The sequence below is a fragment of the Dasypus novemcinctus genome, unplaced genomic scaffold, assembly GCF_030445035.2.
Source record: "Dasypus novemcinctus isolate mDasNov1 unplaced genomic scaffold, mDasNov1.1.hap2 scaffold_167, whole genome shotgun sequence".
NCBI lineage: Eukaryota > Metazoa > Chordata > Mammalia > Cingulata > Dasypodidae > Dasypus > Dasypus novemcinctus.
The window spans coordinates 571,643-598,532 of NW_026688160.1; the positions used below are offsets into that span (position 1 = coordinate 571,643).

Here is a 26,890-nt window from a genome sequence, read left to right on the forward strand (position 1 = left end):
TTCTTTCTGGTAGGAGCTTACAGATACCAGGCCATAATGCCTAAGTTACTTCCCTTGACAAATCTATTTGAACATCTTGGAGCAAGATGACTGGCAACATCAGCCAGGGTTCAGGCTTCCTGGCTTCCTCTCTTCCCAAGTCTTGCTTCTTTCTGGGCTAAGCTCCTCTGATTGTTCCATAAGGGCAGCTGTAGACTATGAGGCTCTCTAAGGCTTTGCCTCTCTCCACAAGGTCAGCTGGAGACAATCAGGTGAAGGGCTCTGTCTCTCACTTACCCCGGGGATTCTGCCCCATTGAAGGAGCTGTTTCTATTCCTCTGTGTTCTTCCCCTGCCTCATGTCCTGTCTTCCTGAGGCTTGCTTCTGTTTCCTCTCTGAGCTTACTTCCTGGGATTCCAGCTAAGGCTTCAGCATCAAACTCCAACTTCAAGAATCCTCAACTGTTTCCTTCACCATGCCTTTTCTCTGCCAGTCACCACTGCCCATGTGATGGAGACTCAATGGCCTACCCAGTGAGGTGGCCCAATCCAAGCCCTCCTCATAGCTTAGTCTTTCCCAGGTACAGATCAGATGACAAACAAATTCCAATAACAATTTTTTGGAATTCATAACCATAGCAAACTGCTACATATACTGAAAATTGATTCAAATGGAGGGAAATGAAGGCAAAGGATTATAAGGGCCTTGGTCCTGTTGAGAACAGACTGCTCAGTTGAGCTTATCAAAGAAGAGCTCGGTGTTTCCTGCCAAGGTCAAGCTGGCAGAAAATCACCCTCTATGCCTAGATCATACAGAATGTATTACAAAAGATTACTGCAAGACAGGGAAGAATATGTTCAAAGATACAGATAAAACACTAACTTGGGATAACCTGAAGTGGAATCTGCTAACATGGGACACCACTGATTGTGGAAAAGTATGTGACAGGCAGGAACAGGAGAGTCAGACAATGCAGGTGGCTGCTGGAAATATAAGTCATTTAACACCTACAGCTTTTTTATTCTATCATTCACCAGCCGGTATTTGAGGGAACTTTTTAAACCTCTCATGTATTAAAGAAGGGTAGGGTCCCAGGCACCTTACTCTGCTCTGAGGCACACAGCCAGCATTACTAGATGCACATTTGCAAGCAATTTTCAGATAAAGAACACTGACTGGGGCGGCAGGCTTGGCCTGGTGGTTAGGGCATCCGTCTACCACATGGGAGGTCTGCGGTTCAAATCCCGGGCCTCCTTGACCCGTGTGGACCAGGCCCATGCACAGTGCTAATGCATGTGCAAGGAGTGCTGTGCCACGAAGGGGTGCCCTCCGCATAGGGGAGCCCCACGCGCAAGGAGTGTGCCCCATAAGGAGAGCTGCCCAGCATGAAAGAAAGTGCAGTCTGCCCAGGAATGGTGCCACACACACGGAGAGCTGATACAGCAAGATGATGCAGCCAAAAGAAACACAGATTCCCATGCCACTGACAACAACAGAAGCAGACAAAGAAGATGCAGCAAATAGACACAGAGAACAGACAACCAGGGTGGGGAGCGGTAAGGGGAGAGAAATAAATAAATAAATAAATAAAATCTTAAAAAAAAATAAAAAGAACACTGACTCGGAAGCTGGCTTAAGTGAAATGCGAGTATTTATTCCTGTCATGATAAGACCTGTCATACAAAGGATTATACTCAGCTATTGTTTTTAGATTTGAGTTTCTGTCAATAAAAAGTTGTGATTCATGTTTTAATTTTATGTAGAACATACTGGCAAAATAATATTTTTTGAAAATGCAGAAATTTGAATACTTGGCACCATATATGACCTATTCAAATGATGGGATAACCTAAAAAGAGCTGAGGCTTGAACCCAGTTTGATGCAGCAGGATTCTGAGTATATTGGAAGATAGGAAAGTAGCCAGAGAGAATGCACAGAGGTGATGAATGCGAGGTGTCAGGGATGGAGCTCTGATTGACAAAGCAGGGAGGCTGGAGGGACCCACCTTGCATTAAATATGCATGCTCAGGTGGCCATTGCCAGTGAAACAAGGGGAGCTCCATCCCTCCCCATCAGTCAAGTCCCTCAGCCTTCGTGGGTGCCTGCCAGGGTGGTGCTGCAGCCCTACCTTCCCAACATCCACATTGTTCACTTGTCACCACTGCCCACCTGCCTCCAAGTCCCATGTTCCTGGAACCTGCCTCCTCAGGGCATCACACTTCCAACTCTCTCCCTCAGACTGGCTGGAGCAGCCTGGGGCTAAGAATACAATAGGACAAGGAGAGGTATGGAGGACCCACCCCATGAGGCAAGAGGCCTCGGGACACACCTTGGGCTGACCTCGCATCAGAGCAGATACTGGAGCAGCCATTGGGGCAGCTCTGTCCCAATCAGCCCTTTAGCACTCAGGGGCAGTAGGGCAGCATGACAGTGGCTTCCCATAATTCCCTGTGGCCAGAAGACCCACCAGCACCTGCAGGCACTGGGCACTAAACCTCTCTCATGTTGGCACAGCAGTCTTCCCTGTCCCCCAGACCACCAATAGACACCGTGGTTATGAACTCCCAGTAGGTCAGTGGCAGAATGACTTGTGCTCCTCACTGCTCACACTTTCTGCTCCAAGACTCAGGCCTTCTAATGGGCTCCATCCATGCCCATTCATGCTTTGACTACTTCACCCTGGCTATCCTTCCCAATGACCCCAGAACAAGGGAGGCCTGGGCAGATGGATGGGAAGTTGTGGGAAGAGGTTGAAGGAGAGTCATTGCCTCTGAAGTGGTAGATGCAGCCCAGGAGGGCCTTGCCAACATTGTGTAGGACCACCTTCCCTCAATTTACCCATCCAGGTGTGTGCTGGTGAGGAGGAATCTCCTCCAGTCCTGGATACCCAGGGCAGCATGGCCTCCTCACCAGTTTCTACAGGGTCTACTTGCAGCCCAGAGACCTGAAAAAGGTGCACTGAGCACTGTCACCATGCTGACAACCTCCTACATGCAGAGTTTATGTGCACCTGGCCCAATCCCCATTCACAGAAGTTTCATCGAGCTCCACAGAGATGAAGTGAGTCATTTCATGTACTTCTAGAAGGGCCCTGAGACCACAACTTTCTTTCAGGAACAGCTAATAATCAGGATACATTCCTAGCTAATCCTCCCCACCTGCCAAGGGTTGGTGACAGTTCCTGAGGGCACATTGAAAATCTACTGCAGGCTAGTGTCAGAAAAGGCCTCCACCTGCATTGCCTCCTCCCTGTGTCTTGTCCAGGTGACTGGATCAGGAATTGAACAGCTTTCAAAAATTAATCCACCTAGCAATCCCAAGAAGTCCCCATAAGCAAACCTGGATGACTTGCCCTGGGCTCCCGGTGTGTTAGCATGAGAATGACACACCGAGAGGATTTGAAAAATTTCCAAGGTGTTCATAAAACCAAGGAGCAACAACCAGTATCCATACAAGATCTATGGTCCATCTCAGGGAAGAAAAAGCCAGACTCAAGCATTTTCCATCAGTCTACATGAACATTAGAAAATGTTTGGTGGCATCATATGCCCTCAGGTGAGTGCCACAGAAAAGGGGTTTGGGTTGCACTCTAATAGGAAATTCCACCTGACTGGAAGGTCATGACTTTAGAATTGTGACAGAATTTTCCTGGAACCTCATCTGCAGATTGCCAGTTGAATTGATATGAGTCATAGAGAACTTCCCAAAAGGCCAGACCTTCCATCAAAAGGGTCTAGTGGTTCAGTTGGCCATTTTAGGTGGTCCACAGTGGCGCCATTAAAGTGAGGAGGCAGCAAGAGGGGCTGCCACTACTTCTTTTTCTTTTTAAGTGCAGCCAAAAAAAGCAGGAGTGCATGCCACACGAGAGTGGGAGGTGAGGGGACAGGCCAGGGAGAGGCGCAGGAGCTTTTGCAGCCACGCGTGCTCCCTCTCTGTCTTGTGTGTCTCGCGAGGTAGAGCGGGTGCACGGCAGCAGCGGGGATTACTTTGCTGCTAGTTTCAGTTCAGGGCAGTGGCGGGTGTAGTCTCGGTGGCGGCGGTGCAGGCAGTAGCACGATGTCGGAGGAGCAGTTCGGCGGGGACAGGGCAGTGGCGGTGGTAACGGCAGCGGTAGGCGCCTCGGCAGGTGAGCAGGAGGGAGCCATGGTGGTGGTGGAGCAGGAGGCAGCAGCGTTGGCAGGAAGCGAAGCTGGGACGGGGGGGGGGGGGGGGGGGCCGAACCGTGGCCAGAGGCACCGAAGGGGGCAGCGCCGAGTCGGAGGGGGCAAAGATCGATGCCAGTAAGAACAAGGAGGATAAAGGGAAAATGTTTACAGGAGGCCTTAGCTGGGACACTACAAAGAAAGATCTGAAGGACTACTTCCCCAAATTTGGGGAAGTTGTAGACTGTACTCTGAAGTTAGATCCTATCACAGGGTGATGAAGGGGTTTTGGCTTTGTGCTATTTAAAGAGTCAGAAAGAACATAAATTGAATGGGAAGGTGATTGATCCTAAAAGGGCCAAAGCCATGAAAACAAAAGAGCCTGTTAAAAAAAATTTTGTTGGTGGCCTTTCTCCAGATACACCTGAAGAGAAAATAAGGAAGTACTTTGGTGGTTTTTCATAAGGTGGAAATCATAGAGCCCCCCGTGGACAAGACCAATAAGAGGCATGGATTCTGCTTTATTACCTTTCAAGAAGAGGAACCAGTGGAGAAGATAATGGAAAAGAAATACCATAATGTTGGTCTCAGTAAATGTGAAATAAAAGTAGCCATGTCAAAGGAACAGTATCAGCAACAGCAACAGTAGGGATCTAGAGGAGGATTTGCAGGAAGAGCTCGTGAAAGAGGTGGTGATCAGCAGAGTGGTTATGGGAAAGTATCCAGGTGAGGCGGTCATCAAAATAGCTACAAACCACACTAAATTATTCCATTTGCAACTTATCCCCAACAGGTGGTGAAGCAGTATTTTCCAATTTGAAGATTCATGTGAGGGTGGCTCCTGCCACCTTGCTAATAGCAATTCAAACTAAAATTTTTCTATCAAGTCCCCAAATGGAAGTATGACCTTGGGTCCCTCTGAAGTTTAACTCTGAGTACTATTAAAAGAAATTTGCTTTCATTGATTTATTTCTTAATTGCTATGCTTCAGAATCAATTTATTTTATGCCCCTTCCCCAGTATTGTAGAGCAAGTCTTGTGTTAAAAGCCCAGTGTGACAGTGTCATGATGTAGTAGTGTCTTACTGGTTTTTTAATAAATCCTTTTGTATTAAAAAAAAAAAAAAAGGGTCCAGTGTTCCCAGGATGGGAAGAGCTCTCTGATGAAAAGCACTGCGTGGGAGCACACCCTCCTGAGCAAGGCATCCAAGCTCTGCCCAGCAACAGGACATGAAGAAGTCTGCAACCCTGCTCTTCCCCAACAGCCCAACCACATGTTCATTTTCTGCTCCCCTTGCACTCTTGACCCTCTTAGGCAAGCTCATGGGGATCACAGAGCAAGAAGGTGGCTTGTGACGGTTCGCTTGGTCGGCCAGCAAACCACACTTCAGCCCGAGGGGTGACCGCAGTGGCTCTAAACTTAAATATAAGCCCACTTATTGTATGAGTCTCCAGAAGTCAGAAAGAGGACCTAATCCCAAAATCTGAACCCTGAGCTCTACTTAACTACTTTACTACAATACTACTTTTCCAAAACCTAAAAAAAGTAAACCTAAAAAGGGACAGAAAATATTTGGAAACTCTGTTTCTGCTAATAGCGTAATATACAAAACATAAAGAGAATTACTATAACTCAACAAAAGGACAAACAGCCCCATTTAAAAATGGGAAAATGGCTTGAATAGACATATCTGCCAAGAATATATACAAATGCCCAAAAAGCATGTAAACAGATGCTCAACATCATTAGCCATTAGAGAAATGCACATAAGATACCAAAAATAAAAATGAGGTGCTACTACACACATGCTTTAATGCTGGTTTTAGGGAAAAAAATGGTTTTGAGGATGTGAAAAATGTAGCCCTTGGAAATTATGGGTTCAAAATAAAATAAAAGTCACACAACCCACTTAAAAAATGGTCAAGAAATTTGAACTGGCACTTTCTCAAAGAAGAAATTCAAATGGCCAAAAAGCACATGAAAAGATCCTCAAAATCACTAGATATTAGGGAAATGTAAATCAAAATTTCTAGGAGATACCATGTTACTCCCATCAGACTGGCAGCTATCAAAAAATAGAAGACTACACGTGTTTGAGGGGATGAGGAGGAATGGGAACACTCATCCAGTGCTATTGGGAATGCAGTAGAATCCGGCCATTCTGGAGAACAGTTTGGCAGTTTCTCAAAAAACTACCTGTAGATTTGCCATATGACCCAGCAATCACTCTACTGGGTATATATGCAGAAGAACTGAAAACAAGGACACAAACCTATGCACACCAATGTTCATAGTGCCATTTTTCATTATTGCTAAAATTTGGAATCAACCCAAAACCCATCGACAGATGAATGGATAAACAAACTGTTGTCTATACATACAATGGAATACTACTCAGCTATAAGAAGAAATACAGTACAAACAAATGGGAAAACATGGATGAATCTTGAGGCCCTTATGTATAGTGAAGCAAGCCATGCATTGAAGTACAAATACTACATGACCTTTCTGATATGAAATAATCAAACCAAGCTGTCTCAGAGAGCTAGAAACTGGATGATAGGCTTACAGGAAATTGCAGGGGGAGGAAGGTTGTGCACTGAAGTCTACATGAGTGAAATCTATGATAAAGTGGAGGTTAAGCAGTTGTACAAGGAAGGGATAAGATGGGGCATAGGGAAAATATTGGGTGGGTCTTTGCAGGTCTGAGGGGGTCTCGGGTGGGAGGATGGGTCAGATGGCCTAAGGAATCAGGAGGAGGGCTGGGGGAACAATTGAACATGGGAGATTGTTGGGTATGTGGTTTAAACTATAATGTTGAGAAAACTCTTTAGAAAATTTAATAAAGAAGAATTATCTGGTTAAGTTCCTTAAGGTGGGGCATCTGGTACAGGGGCAGGCTTCTAGGGAGTGTGTGAATGCTCATCTTCTCATAGTGTTATAGTGTGTTATATCATTGGATGGAAACTCATACAATAAGTGGGAAGGTGTGCCCACATCCTGGGGAGGCCTGATCTTCTGAAATAGATGGAATTGTGTCTCTCAAGAGAATTGGTGGCTCCCAATGGGGGAGGACAGTCTAGTATATCAAGCCCTCAGCATTATGGTAAGTATCCATGAATCTGGTCCTTCAAACAGTGAGTATGCGTCCTGAGGGGAGGGAGAGAGAGGACTAGAGTAGATGGAAGCAGGGTAACTGGGGGTCAATGGAAGTGTTCCATAAGCTCATGCAATGACGGATATAAGACATGTTAAATTACACCAAAAATGTATAAAAGTCTATAGGCTAAAATGTAAATCATAATGTAAAACATAAGGTAACTAAAATTTTAGAAAATTTGGGAAGTGGATTTGGCTCACCTGATAGAGCATCTGTCTACCACATGGGATGTCCAGGGTTCGAATCCTGCACCTTCTGACCCATGTGGTGAGATGGCCCACATGCAGCACTGATGCACACAAGGAGTGCCATGCCACACAGGGGTGTCCCCCATGTAGGGAAGACCCATGCACAATGAATGCACCCTGCAAGAAGAGCTGTCCCTCATGAAACAAAGTGCAGCTTGCCCATGAGTGGCACAGCACACATGGAGAGCTGATGCAGCAAGATGATGCAACATAAAGAAACACAGATTCCCAGTGCTGGTGACAAGAATACAAGCAGACACAGAAGAACACACAGCAAATGGACACAGAGCAGACAACTGGGGGAGAGGGGTGGAGAAATAAAAATCTTGAAAAAATGAAAATAAAAAATAAAAGATTAGAAAAATTGTACTGTCTAAAATATAAACCATAATGTAATCCAAAATGAAACCGTGTTTGATAGCTATGTTTCAATACCTTTACATCAGCTGCAGCAACTATAACATGAACATGTAAAAAGATCATTGCTGGGGAAGGGTGAAAAGGGTTTGATGTTGGATATATGGGAGTCCCCCATATTTTATGGGATTTTATGGGTGAAAAGGGTTTGATATTGGATATATGGGAGTCCCCTATATTTTATGGGACTTTAACATGATCTAAAACATTTTTGAAGACAAAATTAAAAATTAGGGAAAAAAAGAAAGGATGTAGACACTGAGGAAGAAGTGAAAGAAACGGCCTTGCCACTGTACATACATGGCAACACCTATTAGAGTGATGAAAGGCAAAATGTCAAAACAAAGTTTTATGATATTTTGCACTTTTTAATACCCCAATTTATTTTTACTCTATTTTAGTATTTCTAAAATAGTATGCAATCTACTACTAATCTTTAAACCTATCACTACTACTTCATTTTCATATTAATTGAATTTGGCAATATATTAGGGTTCATTTTTGAAGATGTTTTGGACCACAGAGGGGTCCAGCTATGGCAGAGGAGGAACTCTGGTGTGGGGTGTTATTGATGGGGGACACAAGGTTGGGAGGGAGTTCTCCAGGGCATGTATATAGGGTACATAAAATGTTTGGATATATTTTGGGTATATTCATAGTAGTTACTGTTACAAATGACAACTGAGGGAGTGCTGAGTTCCTAGCCAGGGAAATGTGTCACATTCCCCAATGAAACAGCAACAACCTCCATGTGCAAGGGCAAAGACCAGTGAAGAAGAATGCTCCAATGATGAGCCCTTGATACTGAAGACTATGCTTATGAACCTGTGCACCTGAAATTTGAACCAGGCCCAGAGCTGCAGGGTGCCTAAGAGTTACCTCCTGAGAACCTCCATGTTGCTGAAATTTGACCACTGTCTAAGCCAAATTCAGCATGTAAACATATTACCTTACCCCCCCCCCCCCCATGGGACATGACTCGCAGTGATGAGCATACCTTGCCCTGAAGGATTATTACCAGTCACTAACTGGTGATGCAACTAGAAAAAGACCTTGAATAAAAGGGGGAAATGGTAAAGACAAATGAGTTTAGATGGTAAAGAGCCTTCAAAAAAGTCAGAAGGTCATCAGAGGGGTTGTGCTTATGCATGACTTAGCAGGATCCCAGAGATAGCCAAAGCAGATAAAACCCCAGGTACTGGTTCTCCTGAGGGTTATGGAGACACACAGGTTCTATGGTTTAGGCAGTTGGCTCTGGAGTTCAGTGCCTTGCCAGTGGGCCCTACTTTGGAATTTGTGTTCCTGAGTGTGGAGTTGGACTTAGGTGAGACCTTTCTACACTTGCCACTTCTGTCACTTTTACTGAGCCTGTAGTTGGCACTGGGGTTGGTGTATACCCAGGAGACTTGAATCTCTGGACTTGCCATATGCCAGCTGGGCCCTGAGCCTCAGCAGAGTTGCAATTCCTACTCTTCATTTTGTGGGACTTACACAGGTCAGCTAACAGGGAAATGAAGATTGTCAACCACCATACCAGGGAACCAAGAGTGCCTACAACTATAAGCAGGAGATTCACATCCATCAACCATGTGGGATCTAAACCCTCTCTCAACATAGAGGTTGAGTGGACATCACCAACCCAGGGTACACAGGATGGATGAATAAAATATGGATTAGAGTGAACTTACTGGTATTCTACTAAGAACAATTGTGACTATTAATGGAAGAAACTATAGCATTTATCTGGAGAAAGTGGCCACAGGAGCCTGGAAGACTGATGGGCAGACCTATAGGATGGAAAAGCAGGGCTGACAAGAGGACAAAGAGGAGATGCTGCCTCTGAGGCAGTGGATGTATCCCAGGAGGACCTTGCCAAGGTTGTACATGACCACCTGCCCTGAATTTACCCATCCAGGTGTGTGCAGGTGTATAGGGGACAGTTCCCATTCTGGACAGTCAGGGTGTATGGCCTCCACAGCTGGTGCAGAAGAGACCACTGCAGCCCAGTGGCCTGAGGAAGGTAACTTGGGACAATATCTCCAACCTGAAAACCCCTTACACACAAAGTTTAGGTGTGTTCCTCTAGGACAAGTTCATTGAGACCCCAGGAGCTGAAGGGAGACTTTGAATATTTTTTCAGAAGGGCACTAAAGCCACTAATTTCTGTCAGGAACAGCTAATGATCATGAGACACTCCCAGCAAAGGCCTCCCTGCCCAGCAAGGGCTGTTGCCAGCTCCCTAAGGGTTTTTTGACAATCTTAGAGAGGAAGGCTGCAGAAAAGACCTCCACCAGCCTCTTCCATTACCTGTGCTTTGTCTAGGTGACTCGAGTGGGACTTTCAGGATGTTAATCCACCTAGTTATGCCACAGATTACCCTCAAGCAAAACTGGATCACTCTTGGAATTCCATGAGTGCTGGCATGAGAATGACACCATAAGAGGATTGAACATTTTTCAGAACTGTCATACAACCAAGGAGCATCAACCAATATCCAGGCCAGACCTGCGGTGCCATCTCTGAGCCCAGAAGTCAGAGTCCAGCTGTTTCCATCATAAAATGTGAATATTAGAAATGTTATGAGCAATCACATGCCCTCAGATAACAAAAGAGCACTGAAAAGGATTTTGGATTATCCTGTCACAAGAAATCCCACCTCTCTGGAAGGAAATGGCATTAGAAGTGTGACTGAAAATTCCTGGCTGCTCCACTGTGGATTTCCAAGTGAAATGATATGTTGTATAGACCTTGCCCAAAGCCCACAGACCTGTACCAGTGTCACAGGAACAATTTCAAGACACAGGTTCATATCTGAACAGGTACCTCCAGAGGAGATTTTGAGGAAAACTATTTCTAACCATCACCCTAACCACAACTTTGTCCTTACCTCTCTAACTATAAACTTAAACTTCAATGTCTCTCAAAACTTAACCCTCAATCTAACGCTGAAGGTGCACACTGGAATCTCCTGAGTAGTCCACAACCTTGACAATATAAACGCTCAGCTACTGCCACCCAGACATCTATGGAAAAACATCATTTAGAATGTCCTATTGACTTCCAAGACAATAAGCAATCTGACAGTTGGAACTGGAAAATTGGCCTGAAATGCTGTAAGGGCACATGAACTATGAGACTTTTCTTGGCCAGGGCAGAGAGAGACAGCTGTTTTTCCCCAGGCCATATCAGCCTGAAGGGTCCAGCAGGACAACATTCCAGCCATTGAAGAGGGCCTGGGAGAAATTTTTCATGTTACCCTTGGAATCCCTGTCCCACCACTGACAGCTGCTGCTCAGGGCAAAGACCCTGGGAACTCCCTAGCAAGCTGACTTGGTTTTGGCTGTCGGACCATCTTCCAGAAACTTAGACCATCTGGGGGCTGCCTCATGAGGCCTCCAAACAGATGGCTGGTCCTGGCAGATGCTGGCTGGGTGGTGTGGATGTGCACCTTGGACCACTGTCTGAAGCCTCAGCAAAGGGTAGAAAGGAGGCTCCTGTGTCAGGTAAAGTGAATCTACTGCTCAGAGCCCTGAAGCAAGCTGGCTCTGATCTGTCCCCTGCAGTGAATTTGGAGAATTTGGTTGATGTTCACCCAAAAAGGCATCAAAGGGTAAACTGGGTGGGACAACAAGCCTCCCCTCATGGCCCTGCAGGCCATCACCAGCAATTCCTGGTCTCCAAATGGAGACTTAACTTAGTTTTGGGGGAGGCATAAACTGCCAGGTACAAGTGTGAGCAAGGTCTTGCAGGGATGGCTGGAGGCTCCTGACATGAAGTGACATTGAGCATGGCTTTGGGAGACCATGAAAAGGCTGTATGTGTGGGGAGGAAACTCTGACATCATTGTTAATAAAGGGTAAAAATGTCACAGACACAGAAACTCAACAGTGTTTAATAACATTGACCACAAATGAAGAGCAATAATAATGCATGATACCAGGAAGTGGGCTTGGCCTAATGGATAGGGCATCTGCCTACCACATGGGAGGTCTGCGGTTCAAACTCTAGGCCTCCTTGGCCCGTGTGGAGCTGGCCCATGCACAGTGTGGATGCATGCAAGGAGTGATGTGCCACGCAGGGGTGTCCCCTGTGTAGGGGAGCCCCATGCACAAGGAGTGCACCCTGCAAGGAGAGCCGCCCAGTGTGAAAGGAAGTACAGCCTGCCCAGGAATGTCACCACACACAGAGGGCTGACACAACAAGATAATGCAACAAAAAGAAACACAGATTCCCGGTGCTGCTGCTAAGGCTAGAAGCAGTCACAGAAGAACACACGGTGAGTGGACACAGAAAGCAGACAATGTGGGGGGGTTGGGGAGGAAGGGGAGATAAATAACTTTAAAAATATCTACTAAAAAATGCATGATACCATTACTAAGACAATCCTAGTAAGATTTCTTACAGAGATGAGACTGTGACCCAGGTTTGAGGTTGAATTCACTGGTGTCAGGATGCACATTAAGAAACAATTCTTTCTAAGTAAGCTAGCACATTGTCTGATTGCTACTCACTGCTTTTGAGACCACTGAGGAACCAGAACTAAGGGCAGCCATTGTTCCACACCCCTCAGGTGAAACTGGCAGAGATGTCTTGAAACAGGGCTTTTTATTCCTGTTATCTTTTTATGTCCAGGAATCAACAAAAAGTTACAAGACCAACAAAAAGGGAAACTATAACCCACTCACAGAAAAAAAATGTTTGCAAGAAAACATTCCTGAGGAAGCTCATAAAATAGAGCAATTTGTTTAAGATGTTAAGTGACTTATCTTAAAAATATACATAACTTAAATGAATCCATATGGAAAGAAATAAAGGAAAGCAGGAAAACAAAAAACTCACAGAATAAACTAGAGATAGAAATTATAAAAGAAGAGAAATTTGGAGCTGCAAAAGTACAGTAATTGAATTTACTCAAGCAAAGAATGTAGTGAAAGGATGCAAAAATATTTCCACACAGTTATTAGCCAAATGAGAACACAAGTGGATATAACAATATTGGACAAAATTGACTAATTCAAATGTCTTACAAAACAGAGTACACACATACATAGATCTACACTACATTGTTAATACTAACTTAAACCATTGACTACAGTTAATAGTACAATTATACGAATATGATATCATCAATTGTAAGAAATATTTCATACTAATGCAAGGTGATAATAACAGAGGTACATGGGAATCCTTTATTTTTTGGATGAGTATGCTCTAAACCATCAACTTCTCCAAAAAACAATTAAAAACCAAAATCAGTTACAAGACAAAACAGGAGGCTACCTATTAATGAAAGGCACAGTAAAACAGGATGAAATAAACATTTATGCATTTAAAAATAGTGCCCCAAAATACATAACTTAGAGATATAAAAATTGTTTAAAGTCTATGTTAACAGGCATGCAACATACAAAGATGTAATCTAAGACAGTAAGAACACAAAAAAAGAGGTGGAGTATTGTGGGGATAGACTGTTTATTACTGAGATGAGGTTGGTACTAGTCTAACTAGGTTTTTTATTTTAAGCAGTTATTGTTAAATACAAAGGTAACCAATAATAACATAAAAATATAAAGAAGAAAAGGGAAGGAAATCCAAATAGTACAGAGCAGAAAGCCACAAAAAGGAAAAAAAAAACAGCATTACAGCCATCACTGAGGAACAATAAACATACATGACATGCAGAAATCAAATAGCAAAATTGAAAATATATTTTCTTCCTTCTTCTATTGTCTTAACTGTCAAAGGATTAAACTCCCCTTTTAAAAGAAAGAGATTGATAGACTGGATGAAAAACCTGATCCTGCTAAATGTGGTCTACTTTAGGTACAATCTCAAAAAGATGTAAATGAAAAATAAGGAGAAAAATTATTTCCATGAGAATGGTAATCACAAGAAGCCCCAGAGGCTATATTATTTTCAGAAATAGAGTCTTCAGGTATAAAAATTTTTACATTAATAAAAGGCCCAATCAACAAAGATATAATGGTGATAAGTAATCTGCCATATATACAACCAATAACATCAGAGTACATGTGTACAATACATATGGAAATTTTTCCAGGGTATGCCATATATTAGACCATGTATAAAATGAAACTAATATTTAAAATATTGGAATCATACAAAGGATCTTCTAAAAAATCAGTAGCAGGGGAAAACTGGAAAATTTACAAACATGTAGAGATCAAACAGTATATTACTAAACATCTAAAGAGTTGAAGAAGAAATCTCAAGGGACTAATGAAATATCTTGAGATACTGAAATACAAAGCATTGCTGAAAGAAATTATTAAAGACCTAAACAAACTGGGTATACATCCAGTGTTCATGAATTGAAAGACAACACTATTAATATATCAATATTGTCAAAAGAATCTACAAGTTCAATGCAATCCCTATCAAAATTCCAGTAGCATTTGCAAAAATGCTAAAGATGATTGTCAAATTCATAGGCACTCTAAGAGGTATTGCATAAGCAAAACAAACTTGAAATAAGGAAAAATCTAAAGGAATCAGACTCGCTGATTACAAAGCTTGCTATGAAGCTACAGGAATAAACACTGTGTGGTACTGGCATATGAACAAATATACCAATGGACTAGAATTTAAAGTCCAGCCTAAAATCCACACATCTATGGGCAGTTAATTTTTGACAAATGCCCAAGTTTGTTCAATGGGGAAACAATAAATAATCTCTTCAAAATATGGTACTGGGACTACAAGAAATCCATATGAAAAGAATGAATGTGAATACCCCCTTATCATTATATGGAAAAATTAATTCAAAATAGATCAAAGATCTAAATATAAGAGCTAATACCATACAACTCTTAAAATAAAAGAGATAACTAACTTTAGCACCTTGAAGTAAGCACTGATTTTGTATTTTACAACAATGCACACAAACAGAAAATGAAAAAAATAGCTAAACTGGACTTGATCAACTATACCTTCTTTTTTTAAAGGCTTAATGAATTTTACTACCTACTGAACACTGATAAGCATTCAGAATGGTATATCTCACTTCTTTCACTGCAACGTCATTTAGCAGGTGTGTCTATGTCACAGATGAAGTTGAAGAGCAGACTGACCATCTGTGCAAGAGCAAAAGGCAGCAAGGGAAGGGCAGGGATCCACAGGCTGAAGCCCAGCTCCAGACACTGCCTTCCCTTCATCACAGTTTAACTTAAACAATCCCAAACAATCCACAGCCATTCCATTTTTTCCCTCTAGGAGTACTCAAAAAAAAAAGGGGGGTATTGAGAGTAGGGTAATAGGATGTAGGTAATAAGTATTGAGAATGGGATACTGAGGACAGAACGCTGAAAGTAGGGAGTGATGGCCTTCTCCAAACCTTAGCTCCACCAAGGGGAAGTGTCTCTACTGCTGTTGTGTGATCACACAGCCCTCACTGCCTACCTGTCCTCCCAGTCCTGCCCCCGTGCTCTCAAATGGCAGGTGTGCTGTCACCCAGCCTGAGATTCCCTCCCTGCCCCAGCCACATCTCCAGCCTGATGCCACCACACTGCCACTGCCCAGGGCCTAGTTGCTCTTCCCCTTGTACCTGTCCTTGTGCATCTTGTCATGGTGCTTCTTGACATCCACAGCTTGTGCTGCTTGGCCACCTGGCTCTGGTCTTGCCACAGCCCTCAAAGGTACACATCTTGCTGTACCACACTGCTGCCACCACTGCTTCCCCCTGCTGGGACCTCCTGCTCCTCCAAGATGGCCATGCCACCTCTGCTGCCACCCCCACACCCACCAGGGCCTCCTGCTCCTCCTGCTGGGGCTGGCTCCTCCTCCTGCTCCTCCAAGATGGCCATGCCCTCTCTGCCCAGTGGGCCCAGATGGCCAGTGACTCTGCCTCATCTTCACCACCCATGCCATGCATGGGGCCCCCACCATGGCCTTGCAGGACTGCATCAGGAGCAGGGTGAGTGGTGGGTGGCACCCTGGTAGCCCCTGTGCCTGTGTGCTGCTGGGACATGCATGGATACTTGGCACTACCTCTCCCCCACCTGCAGCCCAAAGTCACATGTGCATTGAGGCTCTGAACCTGAGTGGAAGGCTGCTGGGGGTACACAGGCCTCTGGTGTGCCTGCAGGGTGCCACCTCATGCAAGAGCATCTGTGCATCTGCTGGGGACCCATGAAACACAACTTCTGAGAGTCAAAGGACATTATCAATAAAATGAAAATAAAATGTACAGAATGGAAGAAAATATTTGGAATGTATTTTTGTTAAGAGTATGATATACAGAACATTTAAGGTATTACTAAATCTCAACAAAAAGCCAAACATCCCAACTTAAAAACTGTAAGAAATTACATTAATTATATTTTTCACATGCATCACTCTATTCTTAGCATCATGTAATAGTGACATTATTTGTGGTAGTTCATAGAAGAGCATTCTTATATTTGTATTATTAACCACTATTCTCATTAACCTCTGGGTTCACTATGTTATTCAGGCCCTAGATTACTCTTTAGCTTTGTTTCAATCAACATTTCCATGACTAGACACCCCTTTCAGTCACAGTAACTTATGGACTATAGTTAAAAGCAATTTTATGATACTCTTGGATCAATGTCAAAGAAGGTACTATATCAATGCTAAGGATCAAAATATGGTATTTTTTTCTTTGGGACTAAAGAAAATGTTAGCTTTATTGAGGGAATGACTGTACAATTCTGTGATGAAAGTGAGAGTCACTGAGTGTACACTTTGGATAGAATGTGTTGTACATGGAACTGTATAACACAGTGAACCATGTGGTTAACAGTACAAATAGGAGAGTGTTCTCTCATGTACCAGAACAAATGCACAATACTAATACATAGCATTAATAGAGACTGCATGGAAAAATATACCAAGTGTACACTATGGACTATAGTTAGTTTTCATAGTCTGATCGTGTCCTTTCATAATCTGTAACAAATATAAGGTGCCAGTTGAGAGGTGACATATGGGAATTCTGTACATTATGCATATTGTTTTATAAGCTCACAAGCTCTCTAATAAAACAAACAAAAAAGTAATGTACCTTGGATGGAATTCTGAGATAGGAAAAGTTTATTAAGATGAAGGGAATGCAAATAAAGTATGGAATTTGGTTCAAAATAGCATGGCAATATTTGTTCACGATAGTACTGTTTAAATGTAAGATGTTAAATATCTATTAAAGTAGGGGAATTCTATGGATTATCCTTACAACTTTCTGTAATTTTAAAACTGTTCTAAAACAAAATACTTAATGAAAACAAAAAAATAATGTGTGGTGGTAGCAGGAAAGGGAAGAGATGAGCTCAAGAAGAAGACTGAAACTTTGTGTAGTTGGAGATACAAGAGGAGAACCAGAATCAAGAACAAAATAATATTTCCATCTACATTAAGCCCCACATTTAATCACAAACTAAATGTTTGAATTTATATCAATTTAAAAAGTCATATAAGGATTAATAGAATTTTAGCTAGTATGTACTTTCCATTTTCTGCTTTCCAGTAAGATCTTTCCTTTCATTTTAATCTAAAGAAAAAATATATAGCAAAACAGGACTCCTTCTCTGCCTCTATTCTGTCTCCAACACAGCCTCCTCTTTCTCTGCTCTCTATCTTAGGGAGGACAAGAAACTAAAGTCATCCATGACTCTGCCTAATTCCTCACTTCCTGCCCAGGCATCTGGACCTGGAGACTCCACCTCGATTTACATTTACATTTATAGATTTATTTACATTTCCCTCCCTCTCCCATTTCCACTATTCAGGCATCATCACTTCTGAGTTAATCTCTCACCATAAAACCTCCTAAGAGAAAACAGGGCACCAAGAGTGTAGGGATTCTGTTTGGGGAGGATTACTAATGGAATTGAGTAAGGATATTGAAATATTGTGAATGTGATTAATCCCATTGAATTGCATGCTTGGGAGTGGTTGGGATGGAAAGTTTATGATATATTCTCACAGTTAAAAGAATAAAAAGTACAAATAAAGAGACAATGACAATTAAATATAATACATGATCTTGGATGTTGGATGGGGTATCTAGCAAGGGAGGAAAAAGAATCAAAGGAACATTATTGGTACATAAGAAAAAATAGAACATAAACTGTGAACTTTATATCAGTGCTAAATTTATGAACTTAGCTATTATTTAAGGTGGTTGCATAAGTGAATATCCTTCTTCCTAGGAAATGTACATTGAAGTATTGAGTGCTCAAGGAGCATGGTATATATACCCTTCAGTTAAGTGACCATAAAATGGATGGATGGATATAATGGGTAAATAGAAGATAGGTAGGTAGGTAGTTAGGTAGGTAGATAGATGATAGATAGATAGATAGATAGATAGATAGATAGATAGATAGATAGATAGATGATACATAATGATGTGGAAAATGTGGCAAAGTTGGATAGGGCTATGTAGGATTCTCTGTATGGGTTTTGTACTATTTTTGTAAATATCCTCTAACTTTTTTGTTAGTGATATATGGCTTATTTATTAATTTAATAAAGCTTATGTCTGAAAACATTTCAGAAATGTTATCACAAGCATATTATTAAGGTTGAAAACTGTTACAGGAAGTGACCCAAGATTTCTCCTACAAGGCTAAACAAACTCTAAACTCCCTCCAACAAGGACATTAATAGTCCCATAATTTTTAATGCTGTGTGAAATATTTGAAAGATTTGCTAAAACTGGTGTGAGCAGATGTATTAGAGATTTTGTTATCACAATGACATCACAATGACAAAATCATACAACAGAAAGTTATCTACCATACAAAATTGCTGGAAATATCATGACAGTTTATTTTAGGACAACAGCATTAATTACTCATTAAAATACAAAATGTTCATTTATCTTAAAACATCTTGTGTTTTATGTGATTTTTTCCATTTAATGTTGCAGATAACACCATTTAGAACATTGGTCTGTTGTAGAGACCAAATATTTGACTGACAAACTCATATTCTTAATATGCAATAAAATGGGCATATATAGACATCCATTTTGTTTTTTGTACTCTCTACCGTAACTGTGTCATGTATTCCATAATCATTTCCATAAGTGTGCTTATACAGTGAGAAGCTAATCTTGTCCAGGAATGTTTTTAGCATCACTGTTAGCACAAGCCAAAGGTGGAAGCAACTCAAATGCCCATAACCTGATGAATAAACAAAATGGCATATAGATATAATAGAAAAATATGCAGCTGTAAAAAAAGTAGTTACAATGAGAACTGAAACATGAGTGAATCATGAAACATTATGCTAATTGTATTAAGAATTAAATATATTTTGTAAAGTCATGTAGTTAATAATTATAATATAAGTCACCATAAAAAAGACTGAGGTTAGAGAATGGAAAGCTGAGGTTTAACCTGTGCATAATTGGTAAACAGTTTTTTGTAAATCTTTGGTAATGAATAGAGATGGGGAAAGGATATCATGGTGTTTGAAACTAGTAGTGCTATTGTATGGTTAGGACAGTGGTGGAAAGGGAATGTCTAAGGTCATGGATATCACTAAAAGGAAAGCTAGAAACTGTAACATGGGACTGCACATGATAGTAAAACTTCATGTCAAACACAAATATGAGTGACATTGCCTATATAAGACAGTTTTTACAAAATATAAATACAAATATACTGTATTATTATACACCTGTATAACTGATTTTTAAAATGATATGGATAGAGAAAAATGTTACAGAATAATTCTTCATTTGCATTAAAAAACCATTATGTTAAGTGAAATAATCAAGATTCAAAAATATTAGAGAATTGCTCTTATATGAGATGTGTAGAATAATGAAGTTCACTGAGGAAAAAGTAGATTACAAGTTACCAGGGGCTTGGGGGTGGATGATGGGAAGTAAGGAGTTTCTATTTTGTGTGATGAAAAAGCTTGGTAATTGAGGGAGGTGATAACAGCACAACAAGGAGTTATACACTTACAAATGGTTAAAACAGAAGAGAAAAAAGACAAGGCAAAGGATTGTAACTTATTTCCCTTGGCTCCTGTGGAGCCCAGACTGTTCAGCTGTGGTTTTAAAGCAAGGATTCAGGGTCTCATTGCTGAGTTGGAAGTGATGGAAAATCACCCTCTATGCATACTCTGCATAGATTTACTTAAATACAGGTAAGAGTATTTTCAAAGTTATGGATAAAAAGCTAACTTGGTATAACTTGAAGTGGAATCTCTTTACCTGGGTTATGGTGGTAAAAATGTGTGTGGAGCAGGAAAAGGCTTATGTAGAAAATTCGTGTAGCTAGTGGAAATATAAGCCCTTTAATACCCACAGCTTTTTAAAAATGTATTATTCATCAGCTGGTATTTGATGGAAATATTTGAAGCTCACATGTGTTAAAGAATGATAGTGCCACATGAACTTTTATTGCTCTCATGCACACAATCAGTATTCACAGATATAGATTAGCAATCAATTTTGAAGATAGGGAACACTCACCCATAAGCTCAGTGAAGCAAAATGGTGTTATTCATTCTTCTCCTTATGAAAACTTTGTCACAAAACTTTGCACTCATTATTATTATGCTTTGAGTTTTGTAAATAAAAACTGGTGTTTCTTCATTTGAATTTTATGCAGTACATATGTTAACAGAATAAAATTTAAATTTTTAAAAAATTGACAAAGGACTAACGAAAACATTCAAAGGTTTAGTTGACAAGGACTGCACAACTCTGTGAAGAAAGTGAGAGCCACTGAGTATACACTTTGAATAGAATGTAAAAAGCATGGGACTCTATAACACAGTGAGCCATGTGGTGGAAGATGGACTGTGGCTAACAGTGCAAATAGAAGAGTGTTCTCTCATGAAGTATCACAGATGTACAATACTCATACTTAGTATTACTAATAGGGGGGCATATGGAAAAAATACACCAAATATATGCAATGGACCATGGTGGTAATACTATATTTTTTCATAATCTGTAACAAATATTCCACAACAATGTAAGATTTTGGTTGAGGGGTGATATATGGGAATTCTGCACGTTATGCATGACTGTTTTGTAAGCTCAAAACTTCCATAATAAAAAATGGGGGGAAAATGAGGAAAATTGAATACTCTGCACTATGCACTATCTGCACAAGTGATATGATAACCTAATACAAGCTGAGGCTTGGAGCCAGTTAGACACATCTGGATTCTGAGTATATTTGTAGGTATGGAAATGGGTGTCAGAAAGAGCAGAGGAGCTGACTCTGGGATGTTGGAGTATGCATGGGGAGGCGGGAATTGCCAGTGTAACAAGAGCAGCTGTGTTGGTCCTCATCAGCCCATTCCCTCAGCCAGGAAGGAAGGACAACATGGCGGTGGCTTCCTGACAGAAGCTGCAGCCCCACAGCCCGCCTGCCTAGAATTCCCATCGTTACCGAAAACTGCCCCCAAGCACATAAACCTCTTCCTCTCTCCCTCAGACAGGCCTTGCCTGAGGGACCTGATGCTGAAGCCAGCCCCGAGGAGGGGAAGTCAGGGAGCAGCCTGGTGCTAAGGACAAGAGGAGACAGGGAGGGTGCCCTCTGTGAAGTGAGAGACCTGGTGACCCACCTTGGGCTGATGTCCATCACGGAAGGTACTGCAGCAGGAGCGGCAGCAGTTCTGTCCCTCCTCAGCCTTTTTCCAGTCAGGGCAGAAAGGCAGCATGTCTGTCACTTCCCTTCTCATCATTTGCGGCAGTCCCAGGACCCAGCAGCCCCTGCAGCCACTGGGCTCTAAAGATCACTCCACCTCCCCCTCACATTGGCTCAGCAGGCACCCAGCCTTCAATCCACCAATAGACACTGTGGTTACAAGCTCCCAGCCAGTCATAACCTGCAGGATGCCCAAGCTCCTCATTGGTCTGCACCTCCGCCTCAAGCCCCAGGCCCTCCAGCGGGCTGTGACCCCGCCCATACATGCTCTGCCTATCTTCCGCCAACTGCCCTTGCCCTGAGTCCCAGCCAGACTAGAGCTGAAAGGAAAGTAGTGAGAAGAGGTTGAAGAAGGGGCACCACGTCCAAGGTGGTGGAAGGAGGTGTAGGACCACCTGCTCTGGATTTATCCCTCCAGGTGTGTGTTGGTGTGGAGGGAACCATTCCCAGCCTGGACAGTGGCAGGATTCGTAGCCAACGCGTGGCCGCTCCAACCCTCCTCCTCAGCCCGTTCCTCAGACAGGGCGGAAGAGCAACAGGGCGGCGGCTCCCCGGCAGGACCTGTGGCCCCGCCTTCCAGCAGTCATCATGGCCTCAGCGCGCCGTTGCATGCCTCCCTTCAAACTCCCTTTTTCCCCTGCAGCTGCCACACCTGTGCATACATGTATGTACGCCCTCCCTCTTCCTCCCTCCCTCTCCCCTGTGGAGCTCAGTCAGAAGCGCTGCCCTGAGGAGGTAGGACAGGTATTGCAAGGAAGTCATGGCAGCTCCACTCGGGTAGAAGAGCAGCATGGTGGCATTTTGTTGTCACTCCCTGTAGGCCCTTGTAGCCGGTAGCCCCCATGGCTACTGAGCGCTAATGCTCACCCCTCCTGAACTCACAATCCCCTAAGACAATTGCAGCTCTTTGCACGTTTTTTTTTTTTCTCAGAAAGGTCACTAACACAACTAGATTCTAGCGGTCACAGCTACTGATTAGGAGACACACCAGCAAAAGCCTCCTGCCTGCTAAGTGCTTATGCCATTTCCCTAAGGAAAACTGGATACCCCATTGGAGGGGTAACCAATAACAGCTGGAACCCTCCCCTTACCATTAACAAGGGAAAGAATAATTAATAGATTAAAGGGTGACCACAAAAGCCAAAGCTCTCTCTGCCTAGAGGAGCCTGTAATAAATCACAGTGTATATTTCCATCCTTCTCTTCCATTTCTCAGCAAGTTCTGTTCCTTTCCCCCATTTTCCAATAAATTCTTTTTACTACATAAACTAAACTGCAAGTTATTAAATTCATAGCCAAGAACATAGAGTAATCCAACACTTTCCTGGCTTCAAATCTCTCAGGGTTTGGTGCCAGGAAAGACCTCCATGGGCCTCTCTCCTAAGCTATATCTTGTCCAGGTCAATGGAGTGGGACTTTAAAACATTTCTGGAGGCTTATCCACCAGTAAACCCTGGGATTCCCATTGAGTGACACTGTGTAAGAGACAGGGATCAGTTTAGTTTTCACATAAAGATACTGAAAAGCAGGGAGGAAGAAAATATTAATTAATGTAACCCAGCAGACTACTGCCTCAGTCTCCCAGTCCAAAGTTAAGCAGGAACAAAGGAAACCACCTTAAGCCAGTCCTATAGCTGGTAAAAAGGATGCACACATGATTAATTGACTGCAATGGACTTTCTCTTACAAGCAATGGGACCACCATTTTTTCAGCTGGTGCTCAGCCAAAAGCTTATATGTTTTAGTTTATTTTTTATCTCTCCCCTCCCCCCCCCCACTCTGGTTGTCTGTTCTCTGTGTCTGTTTGCTGCATCTTCTTTGTCCAGTGGCACAGGAATCTGTGTTTCTTTTTGTTGTGTCATCTTGTTGTGTCAGCTCTCCATGTGTGCGGCACCATTCCTGGGCAAGCTGCACTTTCTTTTGCACTGGGTGGCTCTCCTTATGGGGTGCACTCCTTGCATGTGGGGCTCTCCTATGTGGGGACACCCCTGCATGGCAAGGCATTCCTTGTGCACACCAGGACTGCACATGGGCCAGCTCCATGCAGGTCAAGGAGGCCCAGGGTTTGAACCGTGGACCTCCCATGTGGTAGACAGACGCCCTAACCACTGGGCCAAGTCCACTGCCCTATATGTTTTAGTTCTGAAATCCTGACAATATGCATGCTAATTGCCTGCTATGGCATGGCTATTCACTACAATCAATATGAACAAACTGGTTTACAATTAGTGCTCTGAAAGAGCAACATGTGCTTTAGTTTTGTACTTTTGAAGATACATAGATCACAAAAAATGTTAAATTAAAAAATGGAAGAGGCTCCCATATACCCCACACTCCATGCCCTCTCCTGCCACATCAACAACCTCTTTCATCATTGTGGCACATTCATTGCAATTGATGACACTTTTTGGAGCACTGCTGTACCACATGGATAATAGTTTACATTGTAGTTTGCATTCCCCCACAGTACATTCAGTGGGTTATGGCAGGATATGATATGTCCAACATCTGTCCCTGCAAGATCATTTAGGAAACTCCAAGTCCTGAAAATTTCCCATGTCACATCACTTCTTCCCTCTACTTACCTTCAGCAACTACCATAGCCACTTTCTCCATGTCAATGCTACAATTTCTTCCATTACTAAACACAATACTTCTATAGTAGAATACCAATATGTCCATTCTATCCATATTTTATTCTTCCATGCTGTGGACCCTAGGACAATGATGTCCAATCCAACTCTATATTGAAAGGGGGCTTAGATCCCACATGGTGTTTTGATGTGATTCTCCTGCTTGCAGTTGTACACACTCTTGGGTCCCTAGTGTGGTGTTGACCATCTTCCCCTCCCTGTTAGCTGACCTGGGTAAGTCCAGTGAACTGGAGAGTAGTACTTGCACCTCTGCTGAGGCTCAGGGCCCAGTTGGTCTAGAGATTCAGTCTAGAGATTCATGTCTCCTGAGTATATAGTAAACCCAGAACCAACCACAGGTTCAGTAAAAGTGACAGAAGACACATGTGTAGAGAGGTCACACCTGAGTCTGACTCCATTACACTCAGGGACACAAATTCCAAAGTAGGACCCACTGACAGAAACTGAACTCCAGAACCATCGGCCATGACCATAGAACCTGTGTGTCTCCATATCCCTTGGGAGAACAAGTTAATTGTCTCTTATTTTAAAGATATATAGATCACAAAAAGTGATACACTAAAAAATACAAGAATGCCTTATACACCACACTCCATGAGCCCACTCATCCCACATCAACAACCTCTTTCAACATTGTGGCACATTCAGTGCATTCGGTGGACATATTTTGGAGATCTGCTACACCACACAGATTATAGTCTACATTGTAGTTTACACTCACCCCCAGTGCATTCATGGGTTATGGCAGAATATATAAGGTCCTGCATCTGTCTCTGTAATATCATTCAGGACAACCCCAAGTCCCAAAAATGTCCCCACATCACACCTCTTTTTCCCTCTCTTGCCCTCAGCAAATCCTGTGACTGCTGTCTCCACATCAATGATACAATTTCTTGGTTGCTAGAGTCACAATAATACTATAGTAGAATAACAGTAAGTCCACACTAATATATATTTTATTCTTCCATCCTGAAGACACAGGGATTGTGATGTCCACTCCACCTCTAACTCAAGAGGGGGCTTAGATCCCAAATGTTTAATGGGTGTGATTCATCTACCAGAAGTTGTAGACATTCCCGTCTCCCTGGTGTTGTGGTGGAATATCTTAACCTCTCTGTTAGCAGCACTCAGTAAGTCCAATGAACCAGATTTTAGTATTGCAAATTTGCTGAGTCTAAGGGCCCAGATGGCACATGGCCAGTCCAAAGAATAAAGTCTCCTTGGTATACAGCAATCCCAGCACCAACCACAGGTTAGTAAAAGTGACAGAAGAGGAATGTGCAGAAAGGTAACATCTAAGTCCAACTTCATCACACTCAGGAGACCAATTCCAGAGTAGGGCCCACTGGCAAGTCCCTGAACTCCAGAGTCATCTGCCATGACTATAGAACCTGTGTGTCTCTGTAGCCCTCAGGAGCACCAGTACCTGGACTTGTATCTCCTCACCTGGTGATTGGAAAGAATCTAAAGTGTTTAGTTTTGAAATCTTAACAATATACATGTTGAATTGCCCGCTATGGGGTAGCTTTTTACTATAGCCAATAGGAATTAAATGATTCCAGTTAGTCCTATGACTGAGCAACATGTGTTTAGTTTAGTTTTGTTTCTTTTAGTCATTCAAATTTATTACTCATGACAATGCAGGACAACAAAATACAACCAGTTTAGAAGATAATGGCAGTTTCATGTCTTGTAAATCCCATGCTTAACAAATGGTCCTGTAACCCCACTTGTACATATTTACTCAAGTGAACAGAAATTATTCCCACAAATAATCTTGCCCCAAATGTTTAAGCAGCTTTGGGTTTTGACACCAAAAACTGGAAAAAAAAATAAAAAAGGACATTAACAGTTGAAAAAAATGAGTGGAAAGAGAAAAGGCTGATGTATTAAAAAATATAATATGGGGTCTGAGTGGCCTATGTCATCACAGAATAAAAAGACAGAGAAAGGGAGGTAATTGATTATTAAAATGAAAGTCTTTGAGCCCCTAATCTACTTAAACAAAGAAGTAGGGAGAGAGGCCTCTCCAGAGCTGACAGGTAGCCAAGGCGTATGCCATCAGACAAAGAATTCATAAGGCTAGGTTTTACTTAGGAAGATGAAGATGATGCAATGGACATGAGCAATGCCAAAGAGATCTGGAATGCATCTCCAGCCCTAGGTCCCTTTGACACAGTCCTGGAATTTTTTTACTCAGAAAGCCCTCTTAATTCCCTGGCACCCTGGCTCAACTAAGACTCTTACTACCAGCAATGCTTTTTGTTCAGGTTACCTATCACCAGGAGAGAGGATCTCACAACAGCCACAAGTAAGGCCCAGGCAGTCACCCTACAGGAGCCCTACAAAGCCACATACCTGAAAGGTCCCTGCCCCAACTCCAACATCAAAAGCCCAATCCCTGCTCCTCCAGGAATTTGAGTATGGAAGAATTCTTATCCAACAGCATCACCTAGCGGTGACTTTTTGTTCTCATTTTCAGAGCTGTAGTTTATTTTTATTTTTTTATTTTTGCTTTTTTATTTAAAAATTTTATTGTATTTTTTGAAGATACATAGATCACAAAAAATGTTACATTAAAAATACAAGAGGTTCACATATACCCCACCCCCTATTCTTCCCACTCAAC

At 42.5% G+C, this 26,890-nt stretch overlaps 1 long non-coding RNA gene and 1 pseudogene across 1 annotated transcript in view; one reads left to right on the forward strand and one right to left on the reverse strand.

The window, feature by feature from the left end:
- LOC131277590 (uncharacterized) overlaps positions 1–21,597 on the reverse strand; it is a 77,172-nt gene extending 55,575 nt beyond the window's left edge. The window contains exon 1 of the long non-coding RNA XR_009184731.2: positions 21,526–21,597. This is a non-coding gene — a long non-coding RNA (uncharacterized lncRNA). The remainder of the gene's footprint in view (positions 1–21,525) is intronic.
- Positions 4,037–4,970, forward strand: LOC131277588 (heterogeneous nuclear ribonucleoprotein D0 pseudogene; annotated as a pseudogene).
- Positions 21,598–26,890: the final 5,293 nt, after the last annotated feature.